Here is a 25,542-nt window from a genome sequence, read left to right as displayed (position 1 = left end):
TTTAGATGGGGACCCTGTTTTAGGGTTCGGTGAAGGTTGCTACAATATGTAAAATAATTTTTTTCCACAAAATATTTTTTATAATAAATCATGATTTTCCCCCCAAATATTTAGTTTTTCATTAAAATCACATCATGAGAAATTCAATCTCTTTTTATACGTACTTTTTTTTTCCATTTTGTTTTCAGTTTTTCTTTTCACTGCTTTGGTGTTTTTCCACATTTGTTGTGTTTTCTTGTTTCCTCCTGTTGCCTTGGTAAAGTAGTAGAAGTTTAAAAAAAAAACAGTCTGGAAGGAGGAATTATATTCCAGATTCGCTATTATATTCCATGCTTCTAAAATATATGTGCTGGATGCTAAACCTGCTGAAGTGTGTAAGCTGCTACCCTTATGTTTCTGCATTAATACACGTAATTTATACACATGAGAGAAGGCAAAGGAGTAAAACATGCAGAAGAGGGAGCAGAATTCTCACTGACATTCACATTGTGCCCAGTATTAGTCTATCTCTACGCAAATCTGGAGGTGTACCCAGTCATTCCCATGGGTTCGGGCAGATAACTACCATGTCACATCAGGTCAGCCTCTGTGAGTCGCACTGTGAAGGGCCTGGGGGCCTTGTTAACCTTAACGAAGGATGGCAATACCACATACATTTGAACCTAGGTTCCTTTTTTCGATAGCCTTATGCAAATCCAATTTCATTGGCATTGTAGATGGTTTTCATTAAGAATTCTTTGGCTTTTTCCCTTTTCTAGATGACCTTGAGAATTACATAGAGGGGCCTTAATTTGAAATTTAAAACCACAGACAACTCATACTTTAACAAGAAATCATGCATATTTTATCACTTATTGCATCCTTTCCAACTGCATCTTTAATGGTTAAGACCAGGGACTAAATTCTGCTCTCAGCTATGCTGGTGTCAATCTGGAATAACTCCATTAAAGTCTATTTTTTCTTCATTTGCATGTCTGTGCCACAGAGTCAATGTTTGAGTGTGTCTAAGCTTTCCCGAAACAATTCCTGCTCATATGCGACATCCTTCACCTGGCTTCTTCTAGGGCTGATAAGGTGACAGTTATACCCATTCAGCCATAGGCCTCATTGCTGATATTGGCAAGAAAGGGTATTATTGGGATGGTTAATTTTCGGGTGATGTAGATACCCGCACACTAAGAAATGCACTGAGTCACTGGAACAGGATGGCCTTCTCCTTTAAGGGCCAGGAGGTGTGGAATCAGTCATCCCTATTCAGTTAGCCCTGCCCTGCTACACCTGTGCTGGGCATTGGACTTCAGAGTAAGAAAGACCAGCAGCAAAGGGCTGACTGGGACGAGTGCAGACAGGCTGCTCTTACATGGGGGCAGGAAGCCTGGCTGAGGCCAGGAGCTGACTGAGGACCATGGTTGTCCTGAGTCCTTTGTAGGAAGGTCGGCCTGGACTAAACCGATGGGAGGACAAGAGATCAGGTACCTGTTGGTGGGCTGTGAGACAGGCCATTTCAACTAGGGCCCTCCTATGAGGAAGGGGAACTGAAAATGGAGCCCAGCTGGACTGAGGAGTCCTTTGTTTAGGGCTTTTATTGGACTTTATCTAAAAGACTTTGTTACCCTGGAAGGGATTGAACTCTCTCAAGCAGCTCAGCCAGAGGGCCAAGTCATACCTATGGCTGGAGTAGGGCAAAGAGTATGGTGGGGAAGCTCAGGCAGAGCATCTCCAATACCATGCTATGCTGAGAGGGGATGCTGTGGGATGGTGAGTCTTGGAACAGTCATCCTCTCCCCACCAATTCATTTCAGCCAGGCCACAGAGCAGCGCTGGAGTTCTTTCATTCACTACCAGCTCATTGGAACCTGCAACCTCGTAGCGGGAGAAGCTCTGTCCCACCGTGCCTCAGGATTACTCATCTCAAACAGAGCCCAGGCGTCGATTTGCCCTGTGATTGCTCTGCATACTGCAGCTCAGTCTTCTCTAACACAATATTTAAATGAAGTGTGGCTCCATCCGAATGTTTGGTGTAGCTTTCTTTAAAAACCCCACCGGCCTAAGGTTCTGGGTTGAGCATTTACAGAAAATGCATGCCCCTGTGAACTGATTCCAGTGATTTCCCAGAAGCAAAACTTGTATCTGATCTAATTCTTTCTTCCCCAACTGCTTCCCCATGTGGGATGCCTTAGAAAAGAGAGACTGTATATATCAAAAGCGGTATCTTCTCTTTCCACGTTCATCCTGTTTCCCCTCTGTGCTTCTCAAACACTTGAGTGATGTTTTGCTTTACTGGGTTTATCATTTTGTATTTCTGATGTATCCCAACAATGTGTCAAAGAAACCCCCTAACTACTCTGGTGCTATAAACATCAGTATGATTGCCCTGTGCTATCATCAATTCCAATATGTTGGAGATGGCCATGTTTTGTTCTATCCTGGCTCATGATACAGGGATGTATTTTACAATTATTTGATTGGTGTTGGCCTTTTTAAACTCAGTTGTATAATCCATTTCTTTGAGAATCGGGAAAAGAGGTATCCTGGGAATAAACTGATGAATAAAATGACTGACATGGCCAAGCAGGCCTGTTTGACAGCAGTAACTCTGAAAGATGCCTGGCCTGATGTTGAAATGATGGATTTGTGATTACAAGTTTTGCACAGTTTTCCTTGAACTGAGATCAGCTGTCAAAACCTTCAATAAAACATCAGGCTGCACCCTGAAATGAATAGCCAACCTTTAATGTCTTAAAGACACTCATATGAAACAGATATTTCCATCTTTATCACCATATTAAGTGTCTGTGCAACTCACCCCCCAACTTCAGTGCAACTCACCCCCCAACTCCCCTGCTGTCTAGAGAATGTAGAATAAAGACGGTGATATAGTGAATACTGTGCCTAAAAGTATCGTTTCCTGGTCAGTGTAGGACAGGACAAACCATGCCCAGCATCATGTCACTTAGAACAATTGTTGACAACTGTGTGCCAACGTGGTAAGAGTCTAATGTAGACTTGGCCCTCTTGGCTGGTAGATGCTACACCAGGAAATTGAGGCAGGTGGGCTATCACCAAATAGCCCATGAGAAAGCCACCAAAGCAAACTTCTCACTCCAGCCACATAGTGCTGCTGACCATGGTCCTGCCCATGGATCACAAGGTGCAGTCACACCACCTACCACTATATTGCTGAGCCCCCTTCTCATCCAGACTTCGTCAGGATCCTGGAAAAACGTAGGCAGGACTAGTGGCAGGAGTTTGGAAGACAGGAATTGAAGGCAGGGGTCAGAGCCTGTATCAGGGTCAAGAATCAAGCTGAGGGTGAAATCAGAGTCAGAGTCAGGAATTAAGACAAGGGTCAGAGCTAGAGACAGAGTAAGGAATCAGACCTGAGGTTCAATACCAGGTATTGGGATTCCAGGGGCAACTGAGAGTCAGATTCCAAGATCAGTAATGGGAGCTGAGAAGCAGGGCAGTCATGGCACCTAGTGACTCCCAAGCTGGGCCTCCCGGTCACCAGGTCACTAATTGCTGAGGTATCCATTCTCCAGGCTGGTCACCAGTCACTGGGGTATCCATTCTCCAGGCTGTTCACTGGCCCTCTGTAACAACAAACTCCCTCTCCCACCACCTTGTTAAACCAGTAACACACAGGGAAACTGAGCCCCATGCCCTCTGCATGCAAACCATTGAAAACAGGAAAACCTCCTACTTCATCACACCAGCACTCATCATTTTTGTGGGGTAGGAGAGCGTAGATCTAGGATTTGCCTGGAGCAGTATTAAGGTGATGAAGCAAGCTAAACAGAACGCTGATAATAATCACTCCATCCTCCTAGTGAGAGAGTCATTGTCGATAATCCTGATGAAATAGGTCCTATGCATAGTAGGCAGTTCTCATTCTTGGAGCTCTTGTTGTTACCATAGTGTGGCGTGCAAGGGTTTCAGAAGTGGTCGCACTGATTTTGGGTGCTCAGCTTGCGAAAACCTTGGCCAGGATTTTCAGAGATGCTAGTGCCCATTGCCCATCGCTTTCCGAAACTCAGCCCTGGTGTCTCAAGGTTGGCACCTAAAATCAGTGGCTACATCTGAAAATGTTGACCAATGTCACATCACTGTTCTGCTGTAGTGTCAGTCCTGTCTTAGAAGATGCTGTGTCCCAGAATCAGGGAGGTTAGAGAAGGGAAGACCTACTAGAGGACTGTTCTCTACAGCATATATTCCCTGTTTACTATAGTACATTGCCCACTCGTCCTCCTCCTTCCCAGCCTCTACCTGCTTATTTCACTCTTCCTGCCCTCTCTTAGTGAAGAAACACAGGCTCTTTCCGATGTGGTTGATCATCAGACTCCCATGCTGAGAGACAGAGTAATAAAAGTCTCTCTGATGCATGGAGGAAGATGCGTTGAAGCCATTTGGGCCATAGTCATTCCTCCCTCACCTCTCTGCTGCATTGTTTCTCTGCTGGAAGATAGAAACTACCAGAACCACTAATGTGGAACAGGTCAGAAGCCCTTGTAGTCTGGCATCCTGTCTCCGACAATGGCCACTGCTGGACACTTCAAAGGCATGTCCCACCCAGCTCTGAGTGGAACTCCGACTGAGCTCAATTCCAGCTCACTTGCTGTCACTGTTTTGCTGATTCTTTTGTTCCTAACTTGGGGAGATGGGGGCAAAAGTCTGTAACAATCTTTTTCCTTTGCAGAAGGGGTGTATTGGGAAAAAGTCCAAATGGGTCCATTCTATTGTCCCTCCAAAGAGACAGGACAAACTTTCTGCAGTCTGATCTCCCTGGGAAGGTGTTTATTAGATGATCAGGAAATAACTTGGTTTTGTTATTGGCAAGCAGTGGCTGCTATGGACTGTGTATGCCAAATGTTCCTCCAACTTGATTATCTCAACAAGACAAGGCAGGAGGGGACCAGGTAGCATCTCCTTCATTTGCGTCAGCCAGAAAAGCAATACGCTAGCTGGCTAGTACAGGCTGTTAACCCTTTCAGGGGAAGTGGAATATTTCATACAAATACAATCCCTGGTCTCTTTCTTGCTCTGACTGAAGCAGCATTTGTTCCCGATGTTTCTGCTTTATGAAGCTGCCAGTAGCCAATCTGTGATACGGGCTTCAACCAACTACCTAGCCAAGTACCATTATTGACCTTCCCCACAACAGCCGTGTCAAATGAAACTTGTTTTGGTCTGAACAGTCACCTACCGTGTCTCAAAGCAGACAGTAGTTTTATAAAAAGAAAAGGAGTACTTGTGGCACCTTAGAGACTAACAAATTTATTAGAGCATAAGCTTTCGTGGGCTACAGCCCACTTCATCGGATGCATAGAATGGAATCTATTTCCCTAAGTTAAGTATCCTCACACCTTCTTGTCAACTATCTAAATGGGCCATCTTGATTATCACTACAAAAGTTTTTTTCTCCTGCTGATAATAGCTCATCTTAACTAATTAGCCTCTCACAGTTTGTATGGCAACTTCCAATTTATCTGTATGTATGTGTATATATATCTTCTTACTATATGTTCCATTTGATGCATCTGATGAAGTGAGCTGTAGCCCACAAAAGCTTATGCGCTAATAAATTTGTTAGTCTCTAAGGAGCCACAAGTACTCCTGTTCTTTTTGCGGATACAGACTAACATGGCTGCTACTCTGAAACCAGTAGCTTTATATGTTTGTAGGAAATCATCCAAGCCAGTTTGCAATGCTGTGTGTGTGACAAGTCAATAGGTGTCAGACTGTTAGAAAAAAGGGCCAGATCACGGCTGCCCACTATAGCTGCTGTGCCATGCTTCAGCATGATTCTGTCTTATCTGCCAGGGGGAAGCTTCCTTCAGCATGGGGGAAACTCCAGAGGGCATAGAGCTCCTATGCTACACCTTTTCCTGGCCCACAGCTTGGGAGACATGGCCAGAGATTCTCCCAATGCCCCAGAGACCCCCAGCTGCTTAAGTGACTCGAGAGGCTGTGGGCAACCAGCCAGCCATAATTCATCATTGTGCTTGGACAGGCTAGGATCATAGGGGGGCATAAAGGTGTCTTAAAGCCACATTTGCACACCCCCTTGCCAAGCCGTGCAGAGGCCACCTCTGGAATGGCCAAGAAGATGGCCCAAAGCAACTAACTTTAGTTCACATACACCTCAAAGAATGTGCAAACATCTCCTACAGTTAGTCATGCCTAGGCTAGGTCAAGAATGAAAAATGGGGTGAAAATATAGCAGATAGGTAAACATTTCCATAACGGTCTGCTTAATGGCTGAGGCAATGAAGGTATTTGCTGTATTCAACTCGTTAAGCTATTTGAGGATGAGATATTCATGTGAATTACTTTCTGCAGCTGCTGCTTCTCAATTCAAAATATAAGAGAAATTAGCTGGTTTAAGCATGCTCAAAATATCGTTACCTCATTCTTCCTTCCCCCACAGACCATATTGATCAGATTCAGGCACCTATTGCAACTTGCCATTAATGGGGATTCTCTATATCCTAGTAAAGAGGAGAGGATAGAAGTTGATAAAATACAGGTAGGAACTGAAGAGAAACAGTCAAATGAAAGAGTCCCAGTCAATTACATCACAGGAGGTCAGACAACTAATAAGTGACAAATTTGATAAGGGCTTGTATACAAATGCTAGAAGTCTAACTAATAAGATAGGTGATTTTGAGTGCCTGGTACTAAATGAGGATATTGATATAATAGGCATCATAGAAACTTGGTGGAATGATGATAATGGTAATACTAGGGTAAAAAATATATAGGAATGACAGAGAATGCCATGCTGGTGGGCGAGTGGCATTACGTATGAACAAAAGCATAGAGTCAAATATAGTAAAAATCTTAAATGAATCAAACTGTACTGTAGAATCTCTATGGATAGAAATTCCATGCTAGAATAATAAGAGAATGGCAGTAGGGATATACTACCAACCACCTGACCAGGATGGTGATTGCGAAATGCTCCGGGAGATTAGAGAGAGAAAAATAGAAAGCTCAATAATAATGGGGGATTTCAACTACCCCCATATTGACTGGGTGCCTGTCACCTAAGTGTGGGATGCAGAAATAAAGTTTCTAGACACCTTTAATGGCTGCTTCTTGGAGCAGCTAGTCCTGAATCCCACAAGGAGAGAGGCAATTCTTGATTTAGTCCTAAGTGGAGCACAGGATCTGGTCCAACGGGTGAATGTAGCTGAACTGTTAGGTAATAGCGACCATAATATAATTAAATGGAACATCCTTGGAGGAGGTGAGGAATACCAAAGAAGCCCACCAGAGTAGCATTTAACTTCAGAAAGGGGAACTACACAAAAACAAGGAAACTAGTTAACCGAAAATTAAAAGGAGCAGTCACAAGAGTAAAATGCCTTCAAGCTGCATGGAAACTTTTTAAAACAACATAATAGAGGCTCAAAGTAAATGTACAGCCCAAATTAAAAAGAGGACCAAAAAAATGCCTCCATGGCTGAATAACAGAGTAGAAGAAGCAGTTAAGAAGCAGTGCAAAAAGGACATCCTTTAAAAATTGGAAGTCAAATCCTACTGATGCAAATAGGAGCATAAACTTTGGCAAGTCAAGCGTAAAAGTATAAAAAAATTCCACTCCTTTTCACTGGTTGACCTGTTGTCCAGTCGGACTTACACAAAAGTATAGTAAGGTAGGCCAAGAAAGAATATGAAGAGCAACTAAGGCTTTGTCTACACTGGCAAGTGAACAACAAAACTACACTGTGGGCTACACTGTGCGCCTTTTAGCGGCATAGCCGTGTCGCTAAAAGCTGCGTAGTGTAGACATAGCCTAACTAAAGACACAGGGGAAAAAATATAAGTAAATCAGAAGCAAGAAACCTGCCAAACAATCAGTGGAGCCAATAGAGGTGCTAAAGGAACACTCAAGGAAGACAAGGCCATTGCAGAGAAGGTAAATGAATTCTTTGTATGTGTCTTGACTGCAGAGGTGATGAGGGAGAGTCCCACACCTGAGCCATTCTTTTTAGGTGACAAATCTGAGGAACTGTCCCAGACTGAAGTATCAGTAGAGGAGCTTTTGGAACAAATTGATAAAGTAAACAGTAATAAGTCACCAGGGCCAGATGGTATTCACCCAAGTGTTCTGAAGGAGCTCATATATGAAATTGCAGAACAACTAACTGTAGTATATAACCTATCGCTTAAATCAGCCTCTGTACCAGATGACTGGAGGATAGTTAATATGACCAATTTTTAAAGAAAGCTCCAGAAGCAATCCCGGCAAATACAGGCCAGTAAGCCTAACTTCAGTACCAGGCAAATTGGTTGAAATTTTAGTAAAGAACAGAATTATCATACATATAAATGAACACGATTTGTTGGGGAAGAGTCACGTTGGTTTTTGTAAAGGGAAATCATGCCTCACCAATCTAGTAGAATTCTTTGAGGGGTCAACAAACATGGACAAGAGTGATCCAGTGGAAATATAGTGTACTTGGACTTTCAGAAAGCCTTTGGCAATGTCCCTCACCAAAGGCTCTTAAGCAAAGCAAGCTGTCATGGGATAAGAGGGAAGGTCCTTTCATGGATCAGTAACTGGTTAAAAGACAAGAAATGAAGGGTAGGAATAAATGGTCAGTTTTCAGAATGGAGAAAGATAAATAGTAGTGCCCCCTAGGGATCCGTACTGGGCTACTTACAGACCAAGGTATTTCTCAACGTGTGAAGGTAGCAAAATCTGGCCCATCATCAATGAGAGTTAGCAAAAGTGTAGGTGACTTAGGCCCAGATCCTCAAGGGTATTTAGGCACCTAAATCCCATTGAAATCAATGGGAGTCAGGCACCTAAATAACTTTGAGGATCTGGGGATCATAGTCCAGATTCTGGGAGTTCATGCAGGTTATTCCCTAGCATGTTACTGAGTACTACATCTAGCCGAGCTTTAAATGCCTCCAGGGAATCGAGCTTCCCCTACTTCCACTGGGGCACATTCTAATAGACTTCACCATGAAGAAGTTTTTTCTTATCCACTCTAAATGACCATATGCAGAATGGAGAAAGTTTTTCTAAAGCAACAGGCTGATCAATGTGAGATACAGGTCTGGGAACAGCAACAGCTGTACTTTGCTGTGGGATTATCAAAGCCCTGATTTTTCTTTAAAAGCGGCAAAGAGTCCTGTGGCACCTTATAGACTAACAGACATACTTGAGCATAAGCTTGTTCCAATACGTCTGTTAGTCTATAAGGTGCCACGGGACTCTTTGCCGCTTTTACAGATCCAGACTAACACGGCTACACTTCTGAAACTTGATTTTTCTTGCGAGTTCATGGCATGTGCCCACACATCGAAAGGTGCTCAAGGCAGAAAGCTCAGTCAGAATGCATGATAAAGATAACACATCTAGTCACTCATGTACAAGAGGCTTCCTTAGAAGCAAAATTACTACAGCCACTGAGGGAAATGTGCTCTATTTAGCTTGGAACTCTCAACCCTGGGAAAGATTTTCAACTTGGTAGCTCAGTGTTCAGTATTAAAATCAGAGCAGGAAAATGTGTGGGGCAAGCAGCCCTGTCAGACACATCATATGGATGACAAAAGATACGGATTTCCTTCTCTGATGACAGGAAGGAATTAAAACAGTTCGGCACAAATGAGTTGCCTTTGGACTTGGGCAGACTTTGCCTGCCTGATCTGCACATACATATGGTGCCTTTCTGCAGTGCTCTCTGTCTGGTACCAGCTTCACTGCTAAAGGCAGGGGCACGCTGTGGAACCACGATTAATGTGATCCATTCCGATTCACTGACACAGATATGAAAGCAAAGCAGCTGCATTTCCCAAGCTTTTAATTAAGCACAGGAATATTCATTGGGGAAATCTTCATACCATTACTCTCTCCTCACCTTTTCTCTTTCCTTCTTATGTCTACTTGTTCTGACAAGTTTTTACTGCTGTCTAACTTTGTCTCGGCAATGTTGCATCTCCTGTAACAATAATTTCCTGAACAGATTACGGGGGAGATCCTACTCTGTACTGCACAGGTGTGCTGTGATGGGGAGGGGGAGGGGAAACTCCTCCAAGCATGCAGTAGGACAGAGTCTCTTCCTATGTCTCCAGAGGGGATTAGCTTCTGTTCACAGTCTCAAAGGGGCATGGGTAGAAAGCTAGGAGGTGTACCCAATCCCACAGGCACTTCACAGCATTTAGCGGTGCCATCAGCGCCTGAACAGAGACACTGGATTTATGGCTTATTACAACAGTCTCTATAACCCATTAACCCCACCCTCCAGCTTCTCTCTCTGAGACTGGAGAGCTGTTAATGGGCTATTTCTCCTTGAACGTGCCTTGAAATATGTGTTAATGACTTATGCTAAAAAATTGGTTCCACCTTGTATTTAGCTGTGACCCCCTGAGTACATTTCCCAGACCTGAAGAAGAGCTCTGTGTAAGCTGGAAAGCTTGTCTCTCTCACCATGAGAAGCTGATCCAATAAACAATACTACCTCAGAAACCTTGTCCCTCTAATATCCTGGGACCAACACAGCTACAACACCACTGCATACATTATGTGACGGGGCAAGGCCAGATGGCTATAGAAAAGTAGTGGGAGATAGATATATTAGCTCCAGGCTAAACAAATCCCTGGTACCAGGATAAGTGAAATGGAAGCTGCTCCAGGTCAGTTAAGACACCTGGGGCCAATTAAGAACTTTCCAGAAGGCAGGGAGAAGGCTAGGTTGATTGGGATACCTGAAGCCAATCAGGGGCTGGCTGAAACTAGTTAAAAGCCTCCCAGTTAGTCAGGTGGGTGTGCATGTCGGGAGCTGTGGGAGGAAGTTGTGCTGTTGGAGAGGCTGAGTAGTACACACCATATCAGGCACAAGGAAGGAGGCCCTGAGGTAAGGGTGAAGTGGAGCTTGAGGAATTGGGGGCTGCTGTGGGGGAAGTAGCCCAGGAAATTGTACATGTCATGTTTCTAAAAGGTCAGCTACCATAGCTGATATTATTAGGGTCCCTGGGCTGGAGCCCGGTGTGGAGGGTGGGCTCGGCCCCCCCCCCCTTTGCCCCCAATTAATCACTGAGACTGGGAGACAACAGAGACTGTGCAAGGAAAGATAACTTCTCCTCACCTCCCTTGCTGGCTTATGATGAAAATGGCTCAGTAGACTGTGACCCTTGTCTCTAGAGAGAGAAGGGTTATGTGCAGGGTCACGGTGAGCCTCTGAGGCTAGCGAAATCCACCAGGAAACATGGGACCCATGGAGGCAAGTACAGAGCTTTTTCACAATTATAAGAACTAAATAGACAGATACTTAGACCAGTACAGATCAAATAGGATCCTGAGTATTTTTATTAAAGAGTTGATGTATCACATTGGGTAAAATCTCTTTTCCAGTGAGATCCCTCAATATAAGAAAGTGTCAGGGACAAGAAAAAGAATACAGTAAAGAGGTTAAGCTCAGCAAAACAATAATCTGACCAATTTCCTTGTCACTTTCTCTTATCTACAGTAACAATTATTCTCCACATATACTGACTGGAACACTGGGTTCACCAGACAGTTGAAGTTTGGTTCTTTTGTTTTAAAGAATGAAGTAATAAAGTTGCATTCCTCTTAAATCCTTAAAGGACTTAAAGAAACATTGCAAGGTATTTGGAAGATACCTGTAACCTGCATAGCTTTCTTTCCCTCCTCACACCTGAGTGAAAGGACATGCTCATTCTTCCACAGTCCTTTTAGGCTCTTTGAGGCACAGCATAGATGTTACCTATGTTTTTAAAGCACCATATGAATACACAGGTTCTGATTCCCTTATTCACACTAAGCAGCATCTTACTCTGCAAATAGGCTCACTGAAATAAACTGAAAGCTTATGCTCAAATAAATTTGTTAGTCTCTAAGGTGCCACAAGTACTCCTTTCCTTTTTGCGTATACAGACTAACACGGCTGCTACTCTGAAACCTGAAATAAACTTGACCATTTGTGGAGTAAGGTACTACTCAATATGAATAAGGGTCCTAACTATTTTATAATAATAGCTGTATCTCTGCAATAGCGAGATTGATAATGAGGATCTTCACTGTGAGGTGGACATTTGCTCACTGGAGCAACTAACACACTTAACCAAGGCCACCAAAGAGCCATTAGATGGTGAATGTTGATCATTACCAACCCATGCTGGATTCAGATGAGCCATCACACGGTGAAAGGGTCTGTAACCCATTGCCATGCTCCTGAGCCCAATAAGAAGGAGCGTGATTTTTATACACCAATGAGAGTTGCTGATCACTATTCTTGTCTTGTATGAATGATGCTAATGTGAAAACAACTGGAATACTTGGACTGATTTTTGCAGTGCATTAGCATGCAGCTCTTTTCATACACCAATCATTTTGTAGCAAGTTCTGGTCTGTGTTCTCAATAATGTAGGCATGCTTCCAAAGGGAAGGAAGAGGAAATTAGATAAAGATGACAAGAAACATCAGAACTTGAAAGAAAAGATTCCATTATCACCTGCCACCGTTTCACAGCTTTGAATTCTAAGGATTGTATTAGCCAAAAATAGAGCGCTCTTAAAGGTGTAACATTTCTCTAGGACCAAAGAAGTTTGTAGCAAAGATGAGGATGTTGCACTGTAAGAACGTCAGAATGTTGAATGGCAGAATAATACCCACCTCAACATCTGTCCCATTCGTTGGATGTGGAGCATCTGGCACTGTTGAGTCAAGTGGTGGGGTGTGGCTGCTCAGACCAAAGAGCAGCTTGTGGGGCTTTGGTCTGCAGAGAGCAGATCAGAAAGTGGCAGGTTGTAACTTACAGCAGGCTCTGGCTTCTGTGTTATGAAATTGTTATTTATTTGCATTGCGGTACTGACTAGGACCTCATGATGCTGGACACTGAACAGACACTGAACAAATGCTTGAATCAAAAGAATATGATTGTTAAATACAAACTATCATTTCAAAGAACAACGCAGACTGTACGCAGGCCAGTGCAGGTATGGGCAGCCCACCTGTTACAGGTCCATAGCCCTTTAAGGCTAGAGTTTGCCTTCAAGTGGGTCACATGACTGAGGGGTCAAGTGACGGGGGATCACATGGCTGCAAGTGTGGACTATATAAGGCAAAGCTCTTGGCTCAGGTATAGTCAGAAAGGCTAGAGTTATGGTGGGGAGGGGGCTGAACAATAGCTAGACAAGTGGTCTGGAAATGGAGTCACAAGAGCTTTAGCCTGGGCAGAGTGTAGGAAGGAGTTAAGAGAGGATGCTGACGTCTAAGGAAAGGGCCTCCTGGGCAGGGTAGGAAGTAGTCCTGAGGAAACAGCGAAGTAGGGAGGCAAGGTCAGAGCAGGTGGCTCTTTCATTAGTTGACTCCTTGGCAGTGGTGCTGGAACACTTTTAATAGTGGGAGTGCTGAAAGCCAACCCCTTTGCCCCTGTCCACCCACCTCCTCCCCCAAAGCTGGGGCTGGGAGCAGGGCCGTGTCTCCGGGAGGGGGGGACCTGGACAGGGGTAAGAGGGCCGAGGGTGGGGCCACAGCTGGAGGCAGGCGCGGGACTGGCATAAAACCAGGGGGTGCTGCAGCAAGCCCCGCACTCCTAGTTCCTGTGCCTATGCTCCTTGGGGCTGGTGTCTGGGGGAGGCACTGGGCTCCTTACGCATTTGTTGTGCCCGATACAAGGGTGGAGGACCACTAGCTGCAATCTTGAGTAAGAGGGCTATTGAAAGCTCATGGTCTGCTGGGCCTGGAGAAGGATGGGAGAGGCTATGAGTGGAATGCACAAAGGGACTTAGGTGTTGCAATGCTGACTTAGGTTTTCCTAACTTTTAGGCACCTAGAAAATCACAGGAACAAGAGAGCAACCCACAAAGCCTGAGTTTAGGCACCCAGCCTCCCTATACAACGAATGGATTGAGAGAGACACCTTAGACTGATCTACAAAGCCAACAAGCTGAGGGGATGGGAAACTAGCCAATGGGAGACGCTGACCAGAAGGGTGTGCTCAGTCCTCTTGGAGATAGGCACCTAAGTCAAGGCTGCACGGAGGCACCTATCTCTGTTAGTGGTACCCAGACTGGGGGAAGGTGCTTGACCATCTAAATTGTGTGCAGGACCTGAAACAAACCAGCTGAGGGGAAGAGGAGGACCTCCCTTTTAACCCAGTGATGAGGGTACTTACCCAGGATGTGAGAGACCCCAGTTCAAATCCACCCCCTAAACCTAAGGACAGAAGGGGTTTGAACAGGGATCTACCACCTCTCAGGTGATTGCCCTAACCACTAGACTATGGAATATTCTGATGGGGGTCTCCCACAATCTCTCCATTTTAATTAAACAATGGAATACTTAAAAATTATTTGGGCCCAAAAGAGAGGTAGAATGACTTTATAGCCAAGTGGTTAGGGCACTCACCTGAGAAAGTGGTAGATCCCTGTTCCAATCCCTTTTCCCGCTCAGGAGGAAGGAGGGCTTGAACTAGGGGTGAGGACCCTATCCACTTAACTAAAGATGATAAGGGAGGGCCTGCTCCTCCTCTGGCTGTTTTGTGTGAGGGGCCCGATCCAATAGGTGGACTCAGAGGTCTAATCTTTCCTGGTTTGTGAATCGTTCTGTAGCTTAGGTGGGAAATAGTTGTCCAAACGCCTATCAAGAGTCAGCGGTGTGCACGCTCAGGCAGAAGATAAGTGCCCGGGCACTTAGAGTGAGGGTGCAGTGTGCACACCCCGAGGAAAAAATCTTGAATGTGCCTAAACTCATTTGGCACTTTCCTGGTTAGACGGAAGGCGAGTGGAATTTTGTGGGTTGCAGTGGTGCCTAAAAACAGGACCTAGGCACATAAGTACATTCATGATCACACCCTATTTGCCTTAGATATTTTGTTTGTTGGTTTTGGTGGTGGTTGTTGCTGGTTGGTCTTTGTTATGCCTGGAAGAGGAAACCTCTACTGGAGAGTCAAAAACATCAGCGTGGCAAACAACCCTGTGGAGGACCATTGACTGAGGCATGGAGCATTGGATACTGGGCAGGATAAGCTGAGCTCTTACAATCATCTTTATCTATAGAGCTCAAGGTGCTTTACAAAGGCAGGTAAATGCCATTATCCTTAGTTTACAGATGAGGAACCTGAGGCACAGAAAGATTAAGTGAGTTACCTGAGATCACCCAGTAGAAGTGCCATGAACAGAATGCAGGTAGCCTGATTCCTAGTCCAGTTGCCTGATTCACTAAACCACAGTGGCTTACTTGAAAGCTTTTCCTCTAAAAACAGCCATTTTACCTACTTACAATTTTAGATGGAAGAGGTCCCAAACCACAGCATTTGATCCAACGCCACCTCTGAAACACTTCCAAAATCCAGGGGTATCTGGCTCTGGGATGGTAGTTTTGCCCCATCATGCAGAGAAAGGGCACTTGGTCTCTGATCTGAAGTTCTCCAGAATTTAAGATTGTTGGGAAGTGAAGCACTGTCTCTAACAAGCAAGAATTACTTTCTAAAACTAGAGACATGTCTACAGAAATGCATAACGGGCTAGGAATTTGTAAGGGTAATGCTGCTAAATGTCCCTGGTGAGAGTAGCTCATCCCAGGTGCCTACAGTGTTCACTGCCATTCAGTGCACTTGAATTTCAGGGAATTATAAACACAGTAGCAAAGATGTAGGAAGTACATTGTTAATACAGTTGTTCACCTCACACTTCCTGCTCTGTTATGTTCTAGAAGAAAACAAACTAAAAATCATCTGTAATTTCCTCTCATTTACAAAACTAATTACTTCCATATTATAATTTTGGAAGTGAATGTGTCTGAGCATTTTGGTGCAAACTTTCAGAGTCTCAGGAGACAATGGCAACCCATCTATCATTTTAGAGCTAATTTCTAGAGAGCAGCTCTGCAGACCTCAAAATTAGATCCTGGTCTCCCCAAAAATCTTACCATGGTTATTTTTTGCCATCTACAAAGAGCAGCCAGATAGTTCTAGTCAGAAGGGCCTTCACAGTAGGCTGAGAACAATAAAATAAGAGATCAGAAGTGAAGTTTCCATATGAGAAAGCAGATACAGGGCATGATTCTCCTGCCTTGGAACTTGCAAAATGACTGCACCTGATCCTCCTCTCACATACACAGGTTTGACACCGGGATTCAATGAATATACTCCTATCTTACATGAGTGTGACTGAGAGTTCAGGCCCAGCCTCTACAGGCTGGTGTGTTCCACCCCAGTACATCTGACACAAACACTGCATCTGATCTGGGAATAATGAGAGAACACACATAATGAACATTTCCTTTTTTCGAAAGCGACACACACAAACCTTAACATTGGAAAAAAATCAATGATCACTTAGCTTCTCCTGACAGTACAAGATGTCTCTAAATTAAGTCTCTCTTCTTCCCTTGCAAGATTTAAAAACAAGAGCTCTCTGCCTTTCTAATTTATTCCACTAATCAGGTGAAGTGGAAAGTGGTTTTGATCTGTCATCTGGCCAGACAGCAGACCTGTGACCATGGCCAGGGTATTCTGATTAGTCTGGAAAGCATAGCTTGGGAGATCTTTATCCTTTGGGCATCTCTTACAGCAAAAGAATCTCTTTCATCCTGGAATAGCAATAATAAAATTAAGATAACTGTGACACCTGGCCAGAAAGGGTTAAGCATCCTGCAGGATAAATACCCAAAATTCAACCTTTAGGAACATATTATTAGATAATGTTTGTGTTTTTGTGTTTACATATATACTGTTAGAGGTTAACAATGTAATCAAACAGTTCCTGTCTATGCTGTATTCTGTTAATTCAGATATCAAAAGAAGATCTTAACATTTAAATGAACTGTAAATATAGTTTTCAGAGTAGCAGCCATGTTAGTCCGTATCCACAAAAAGAAAAGGAGGACTTGTGGCACCTTAGAGACTAACAAATTTATTTGAGCATAAGCTCAAATCCGATGAAGTGAGCTGTAGCTCACGAAAGCTTATGCTCAGATAAATGTCTCTAAGGTTAGTTTCTAAGGTGCCAGAAGTACTCCTTTTCTTTTTGTAAATATAGTGATATCACTGTCTGCATCTCTCTTTGAAGTATATAGCAAATCACGTGCTGGGGAGCAGGGGAATAAGTGCTGAGTGGCCTGGGTGTGGGTCACAGAGATGTGTCCAGGTTGAGAGGACTAAGAACTGTCAACCTGTGAATAGCGCTACTTTGGAGGTACAATGGAGACCCACAACCAGCCCATTAACTTTTAAAGACTACCAGCCAAGGGCACTTTCTGAAATATGAATTGGCAATTACTTGTCTGACCACAACCCTTACCCTCTCTGAAGGGCGGCAGGGAAGGGGGCAGTATCTGTGAGAACAGTGTGATTGGCACTTGAAACAAAGCAGCCAGGACTTAAAAGGCTTGTATAAGAAATTTGTGGAAGAATCCCATTACCAACGTGGATTGCTGAGCAGGGCCTAGGAGGCTGGCTGCAGGCATAGCGGCTGGATGCAGGCATGTAGTCTGTCTGCCAGTAAATGGAAAAGGTGACTATCTGCTCTTAAAGCAGAAATAGAGGTGGGGAAGGTGGTTTTACTCCTCTTCTGAGTTCCCTCTGTTCTGGGGCCAGCCAGGAGCCACACTGACACATCTCTTTCTCCCCTCCTGCTTCCAGCAGCTACTCTAACTTATGACCAGCAGCCTGTGGCCCCAAGCAGTTGTTCTGGGAAATAGCCAGACTGCAGCAGTGTCCCAGCCATACACCCTTTCATCTGGCCATGCTCCTTGTACCGAGGTGAGGAAGAAAGGCATTACACAGGCTCTGCACCCCCCATGGATTCTCGTTACACTGGGGAATTCCCCAGTTACCAGCTCTGATATGTTTACAGCCCCTTTCCACTGGCAAAGTGGCACAAAGGAGCCGCAATGTGAAATACCCAGAACTATTGATTGTGTAAGCAGTGTCAGGATGAGCTCCACCCTGACATCTGGTGGTGAGGTGTGGCAAGTTGTGGAAAAGAACTTCAGGGGCCGATCTCATTTGCATAGGTACACCCACCACGCCTAGAATGAGACCATAGCTGCCCAAATGGTCATTTTGGCTGCTGTGGGATCCCCAGTGTCTCTGTTATTGGGGCAGGAAGAATAAATTGTTATTACCCTGATTATGGGAACTGTGCTTGGAACTGTACGTGGCCTTTTGTTATGATGGAGGGATTCACCATCAACTAAGTAGCACTCGCTAGGCAAGGGTCATGGGTTCCAAAACTGTGTGAATGAAGAGAGGCTGGGGACAAGTATTAATACTTGGTGGCATGGGCCTCTTGGTGAGGGCCTTACATGCTAATTGCACTTCCTCCTCTCTCCACTGTGGAATATCAGAGCTAATTTTGATTTCATTTGAAGTCTAGTTATAGGCTGCTGAGCTCACTTTGGGCTGACAGTGCACCAGCACTGGGGCTCCCCTACTACAAGCTGAATTCACCTAAGAGCTGAAATCACTGAGTGTTGTGTTGAGTAGTGGGGGAGCCTGAAGATATATTGTGGAGCAGTTTGCAGGACGGCTGGTGAAGCAGTTCGACGCGGAGCAGTGTGTGGCTGGCAGGAGCTGCTTGTGGGCCGTGGAGCTGAGCGAAGGAGTTCGTGGGGCGGCTGGCGGAGCGGAGCGCAGCTGAGCGAAGGAGTTTGTGGGGCGGCTGGCGGAGCGGAGCGCCGCTATGGAGCTATGGGGCGGTCAGCTTCAGATCATGTAAGGTGCCTCTTACCCCCGTCCCATTTCCACTCAGGTTGGGAGGTAAAGCTCTGCAGATAAACTTTCGAACTCTGGGGCTGCCCTGACCAGGGACAGAGACTTTTGGGGCATTGGACTTTTGGGACTTTGGGTGATTTGGGGTTGCTGGACTCAAGAACCAAAGGGAAAAGGGCATGCCCCAATTTGCCTGGGGTGGGTTTTTTTTTTTTTTGCTCATGGGTTGTGTTATGAATCCTGTTGGTGGTGTTTCCCCAACATAATGCCACATTGTTTCTCTCTGTTATTAAAAGGCTTTTGCTACACTCAGACTATGTGCTTGCGAGAGGGGAAGTATTGCCTCTTGGAGGCGCCCAGCGGGGGTGGTATATATTTGTCCCAGGTCACTGGGTGGGGGCTCGAGCCGGTTTGCATTGTGTTATTGGAATGGAACCCCTAGATATTGAACCCGGCCCTTGTTGCTGCCAACTCTGACAGGCAGAAGGGTTACAGTTGGATAGGGTTACAACCCCTTTGCACACGTGTAAAGGATGCCAGGAGCAGGACTGAAGCATCAACCCAATGGATTTGTTCTGCATTTACCCAGGTGTCATTGAGACCAGACTCTGGCCCAATAATTCCAGGATTTCAATTAATTGCATTTTCCTTATTAAGTGCAAGAGCCATGGATTGTTATTTGCTGATTAAAAGATGTTTCCAACTGCTTATTTAATTAACTGTGGCTGGTGTGTCTTGCAGAACCATTGGGAGAAGGGGCAGCTTTGCCGTGTTCTTAACATGCTGGTTGCAGTTAGTCAGAACATAACTCAATTATATTTAACAATGGGGAGGTGATGAAGTGTGTAATAAATATTATTGTTTCATTAGCGATCCTGCATTTAATTTAGATAAGTTTAATTCCTCACAAATGGAAAAGCTTTGCTCTCTTTGCTGCTTTTTGCCATAGCTACATGACAAAGTTTGGTCAATGCAAGTTATGTTGGCTTCCAGCATCAATGTTTTTATATGGCTTGGGCACCTGCACACTTGGGTGCTTATACTCACCAGGAGTGGCTGCGTCAACGTACAATGTGGTGTACCACAGGTAGGTATCCCAATGTGCTCCATGCCACCATCTGGCTCAATGCAGTGTGGGACATTTTTCTAGTTTTGTGGGATAACAGCAATTCACTGTGGGATTTCGGGAAGCCAGGGATTTCTCCCCTTGCTACTTTCTCCATCCCATAATATTTTTCACATCCCATAATTTTTTTAAACTCCTACAGTCCCAGGTGGTGCTTTTCAGTCTCCACCATCTCTCTGACACAAGAGTGGATCCTGCAGAACTCAGCACAATTCTCATGAATGTTGCTAATACAGGACACATGATTCTCCTGTATTTGCAGAGCTTGACTGAGTAGTAGTACAATCAGGATTAGGATGAGGAAGATGTGCAAGAACAATAACTGAATGTTGATGCACACAGCGGAAGAAAAATGCCAGATTGCTGCTGGCATTCATGGAGCAGCTCCATACAGTGGACTGTCACGTGTAGGCCTGAGAAACAAGCACTGATTGGTGGGATTCCATCATAATGTAGGCTTGGGATGACGAGCAGTGGTTGCAGAACTTTTGGATGCAAAAGGCCACGTTCCTAAATCTGTGTGCTGAGCTCACCCCAGATCTCCAGTACAGAGAACACCAAAATGAGAGCTGCATTGACAGTGAAGGAGAAAGTGGCAATCACACTCTTGAAGCTTGCAGTGCTGGACTGCTGTTGGTCAGTGGGCAATCGGTTTGGAGTTGAAAAATCCATGGCTGGCGGGAAAAGGGGGGAATGTTATCCAAGTGTACATGGGCATTAAGTGTCTCCTGCTGCTCAGGGCTGTGACTCCCTGTAACGTACAAGAAATAATGAATGAATTTGCAGCAATGGGGTTCCCAAACTGCAGCGGCATGATAGACAGCATACATATCCTATTCTGGCACCAGCCCACCTTGCCACTCAGTACATCAACAGCAAGGGAGACTTTTCCATGGTTACACAAGCACTAGTGGATCACCAGGGATGATCCATGTTGGCTGCTCAGGAAATGGGTATGATGCTTAGGACTTCTCAAAAAGCTGTAAGCAGAGACATTCTTCCCTGACCAGCAGATTACCACTGGCTATGTGTAAATGCCAGTAGCAATTCTCAGGGACCCAGCCTATCCCTTGCTCACCTGGCTCATGACGCCATACACTGGCCTCCTCAACAGTACCAAGGAAAGATTCACCTACCAGCTCAACAGGGGCAGAATGAGGGTTGAATGTGCTTTTGGTAGAGTGAAGGGGTGCTGGCACTGTTTGCTCACTAGATTAGAGCTCAGTGAGAAAAACATCCCCATGGCTGTAGCTGCATGAGGTGTACTGCATAATATCTGTGAGGCAAAGGGTGGAAAGCTGCCGCCAGGGTGGAGGGGCAGAGTGGACTGTCTGCCTGCTGAATTTGAACATTCAGACACAAGGGCTATTGGAAGAGCCCGGTGCGGAGCTATGTTGCTGAGGAAAACCTTCAAAGACTATTTGAACGCAGCCCCCATAGCGTTGTCTGAAACTTTTATGGAAATATCTTGCATGTGTACTTACTGAGATTAAATATTTGTGGGTCTTTGCCTCCCGCTATGAACTCTGTAATGCTTGGTGGAAATTAATGAGGACACTCTGAATTTAAAAAAAAAAAATAGAACTTTATTGCGTGCAAAGAAACAGACAACAAACACACCAGGTTAAAAAACTTTTACCGACAGTGTAACAGGGTGAACCATACTTTAAAACCCCAAGTAAAAATGACCATTTATATCCAGGAGCCTAAAACCTACTATAATGTTGTAGGCTGTTGCTACATATACAGCAACCTGTGGTTTTCACAGGCGGGTGTGTGTGTAGCTATTGTTCTCCATGTTGTCAGTCATGGAGTGGTAGGGCTAAGGCTGTACACCATGCTGCACCTGGTATGTTGGGGGACGTAGGGAGATGCAATCAAGAAGTTCTCTAGGGACGGGCAAGGCTACTGAGTCCAAGGTCCTTGGGCGTGTAGTCAGTAATACTCTGCAACATCTGAGTTTGTTGCCTGAACAAACTCATGATGTCCTGGTGCATTTCCTGATATACGTCTTGGTCCTTTTGCCTCCCTTGAAGCAAGCGCTCTCTCCAGTCTCTGTGGTCACGTTCAGATGGCCCCTCCAAACCCAGCATTCACAGTCTGAGGCCATGGAGGATCTTACTGAATATATCCTCGCTAGATCTCTTCTCTCTCCTCCTGATCAGGGTCGACGTGGAAAGCGCACCACTCAAGGCCACCACACCAGAAGCTGCTCATTGAAACAGACAGCTACACCATTAGACTTCCAGTCACAGTGGAGGGGGAAGATAAGTCTCCAAACTCCCTTAGTATCCCCCTAAATACCTTTAACAAGAAATGTCAGTTGTCATTCTCGCTTTGGAGCGCCTCGTTCCAGCACCGTTTTGCAGCTCCAACCACGATCAGAATGTCCTGGGGGGAGGTGGAGGGGGCGCTGTTGCATGGACGCAATAGATGCTGGGAACGGGCATGGGAGAAGAGCAATGAATCCCGTCACTTGTTGCACAGGCAGGGGTGATTTTGGCTGATATTGTCACTCCTAAGGGTGGCCAAGGCAAGATGACCAAGCTGCTACTGGCATCCTGAGACTCCCAAAGCTGCCCAGGCCCCTATGCTACTAGCCTATTTACTGCAATGGTAGCATCTGAACTCATTGCAGAGGGGTGCGGGAAAGTCTCCTGTCGCAGTGGAAGAAACAAGCCCTAATGAAGAACATTAAAATTGCTTATAGGTGTTTTCCTTGGCTAGCTAATGCGCTCCCATGATCATGCGGATACACGTAACGTCACAAGGATATTTGCTTTTTGGGTGAATTTATTGGCCCAGACCCGCAGCTAATTTAAGTCCATGGGGATCCTGTAGTGTTCAGTGATCACTCAGTGCTTCTAGTGTTTGCATAAGCCAAGAGATTCCTTTATTCTATGTTCATTTCCCACTTCGAACTGGCTGGGCATGAGGACAAAAGCATCACAGTGCCCTTCCCAGACACTGTCTGGGAAGCTCAGCCCTTAAAGGCACAGTTCCCAGTACTACAGCTTCATTGAATTCACAGACACAAAACAGCCATTGGCTGGTAACAAATTTAACTGCTACTTGCCTGCTGTAGACTGAAACTCGTGACCTAGATATGAGATGTTCTATGGCCTACCTTCAATGCTGTGTGCCACAGAATTCATGGCAGTAACATCTATGGGCCAGCCAGGCTGGTGTCCTATTGTGCCTGGTGCTGGATAAACATAGTAAATGGCAACGTGTGTCCCCAAAGAGGTTGCAATCTAAACTGATTTTCATTCAGAAAATGCTATTTATAATGCCTATATGATAAGCTTCATCTCTCTCTGTTTCACTCAATGGTAACTGCATTTTTTGGTCACTGTCCAGCCAGTGCTGCATTTCCCTTAATTAGTGTGCATGACCTATTGACAGCTCTTTGACCTGCCCTAGAAAATGCAAACTTCACTGGAACAAACATTCTGCCAGACTATAAAATTGGACTTTCTTTTTTTGTTGTTGTTTTATCTGATGGGCCAAGAGTCTGTCTTTCAGCTTTAATTACAAAGTTCCCTTATTAATCAAGTAGATAATAGAACAAGCTGTGCAAGCCTTGCTGGGAGGAGAATGGTGCATACAAATACACTTGCAGGGAGAGAGCTGCAAAACAATTTGTACAGAAGTGACTGGATATCCTGGCACCCCACAGCACACATTTTGCTCTACAAAACCAGCTTAGACCAATGGTCCATCAGATCCAGTATCCTGCCTACAGCAGTGTCCAATACCTGCTGCTTTCTGATTTTATTTACTTTAAAAACACATTAAAAGCACAGCAGCATTAGTATTTTCTTCACTACCATGCAGGAATTTCCTACCAGACCTACACAAATCCTACAACAGCCTCAGCCTTCCTTGACGGGTTTCGGAGTAACAGCCGTGTTAATCTGTATTCGCAAAAAGAAAAGGAGGACTTGTGGCACCTTAGAGACTAACACATTTATTTGAGCATAAGCTTTCGTGAGCTATAGCTCACTTCATTGGATGCATCCTTTATCGAGAGGGAGAGCCAGCTTTGATGCCACTGTAGATTGCGACGGCAGCAGGAGAGAGAGAGTGCCTTGGGTTGGAGGGAGGGAGGGTGGCATGCAGTTTAGGGCTTGGTAGGTCAAAACTAACACCTTCTACTCTATTCTTAGAATAGCAGAGGCCGTACATAATGCACCTAGTGCACTGTGCAATGCTGTCCAGAGATCCTGGCTAGCTGTCCAGTACTGACATCCACTCAGAGCAGGCTGATTTTCAGCAGGGCCTCAATCCAGCTTCTCTTTTCACAGGCACATCTCTGCCCCCAAAATGAACCAAAGGTGCGAGTATTAGGAGTTAGAGGTCTAACGGCCTCTTGTACCTGCTAGTCAGTTGGGCGCCTAACTCCTATTGGTTAAGCCCACAATCCCCTGCAGGCATAAAATACTGGTAGCCACCAAATTGTGTAACAAGTCACAGGTGCTGGACCGCCCACCCTGGCTTTAGAGTGGTTTCCATTATGTAAAGAGTTTACGGTTTTGATCCATGGCTCTCAGCAACCCCACTATAAAAATTGTTCGAGCCTCCCTGCAACAGGTTTAGTCTCATCCAAAAGCGAGGCCCCGAATAATCAAGGATCAGTTGGTGTACACAGCGGAAACTACAGCTTGTTTGCTTACTTACTTCTCCATTCCACTTTGGAAGTTACAGTAAAGCAGGACATCTCTAATGTACCTTCCCTCTGATTGATTGAATAACGTACTCAGGGGAACATGACCACAAGATGCTTTTAATGTTACCTTATGAGCCCAATTAACATGCCTTCCTGTTTGTACACAATGCATTATTTCTGCACGCTGGAACCTAACCGTTCCCTGAAAAGAATGAAGATGTGTCTGCTTTCAGCCCTTAATGGACAAATCCAGCGACACTTCATAGGGAGCAGAAAAGCTCCTGATACTTCTTAATGTGAAGCCAAGAAAGACTTTAATGTTGCTCTCTCAACATTTGATTAAATCAATGAGCGAGGCGGCTTCTTTTATGGAGCATGAGCATTTTAGCAGTTAACCTTCTAAAAGGCACAAAATGTCATGGCTGTGTGTCTCGGGTTTTGTTGATGGAGTCCTATTATATAATACACCAGTTCTTTATGTACACATAGTTTAGTTTAAGATGCTTTATGGAACCAGCAGCTAAGAAGGTCCTTGCACTGTTAAGTACTTTGGGAAAATAATGATAGTCTTAATCTTCTTGGACTCTGTGCGTGTGTGTGTGAATCTATAGATAATCACTGCATCATGCAAAATGAGTCATTGTCAAGCAAAACTATAAGGAATTTTGCAGCTTATTTACCTTACTAGCTTTTTTGTGCTGGGAATAGGGAGAAGAAAACTGGCAAGGGGTAGCATCCCCTCATCCAACATTTTCCTAGCTGCCTCTACTGAGGACTGATAGCTACAGCTATATGATGAATAGGGACAGAGTCTGATTTTGATCAAGTTCATACAGTCTCTGCAGCAGGTATTCTGGCTACCCAGCCCCCTCAGGCTGGAAGAATATCTTGTTACAAATCCAGAGCGAGCTAGGAGTTCATGGTTGTCTCTCTCCTGCACACTGTGGCCACTTGCAGGGATAGTGGGGTTGAAGCCAGGGTTCCACTACTCCAAATGCAGTCCCCTGGCCCTTGAACTAAAGGAGACACTCCTTGCTCTTTCAAGTGTCAGGCAT

This window comes from Eretmochelys imbricata, chromosome 7, assembly GCF_965152235.1.
Source record: "Eretmochelys imbricata isolate rEreImb1 chromosome 7, rEreImb1.hap1, whole genome shotgun sequence".
In the NCBI taxonomy this organism is placed as follows: Eukaryota; Metazoa; Chordata; order Testudines; family Cheloniidae; genus Eretmochelys; species Eretmochelys imbricata.
The sequence above is the reverse complement of the archived record's forward strand: the minus strand, read 5'-3'. Positions refer to the sequence as shown.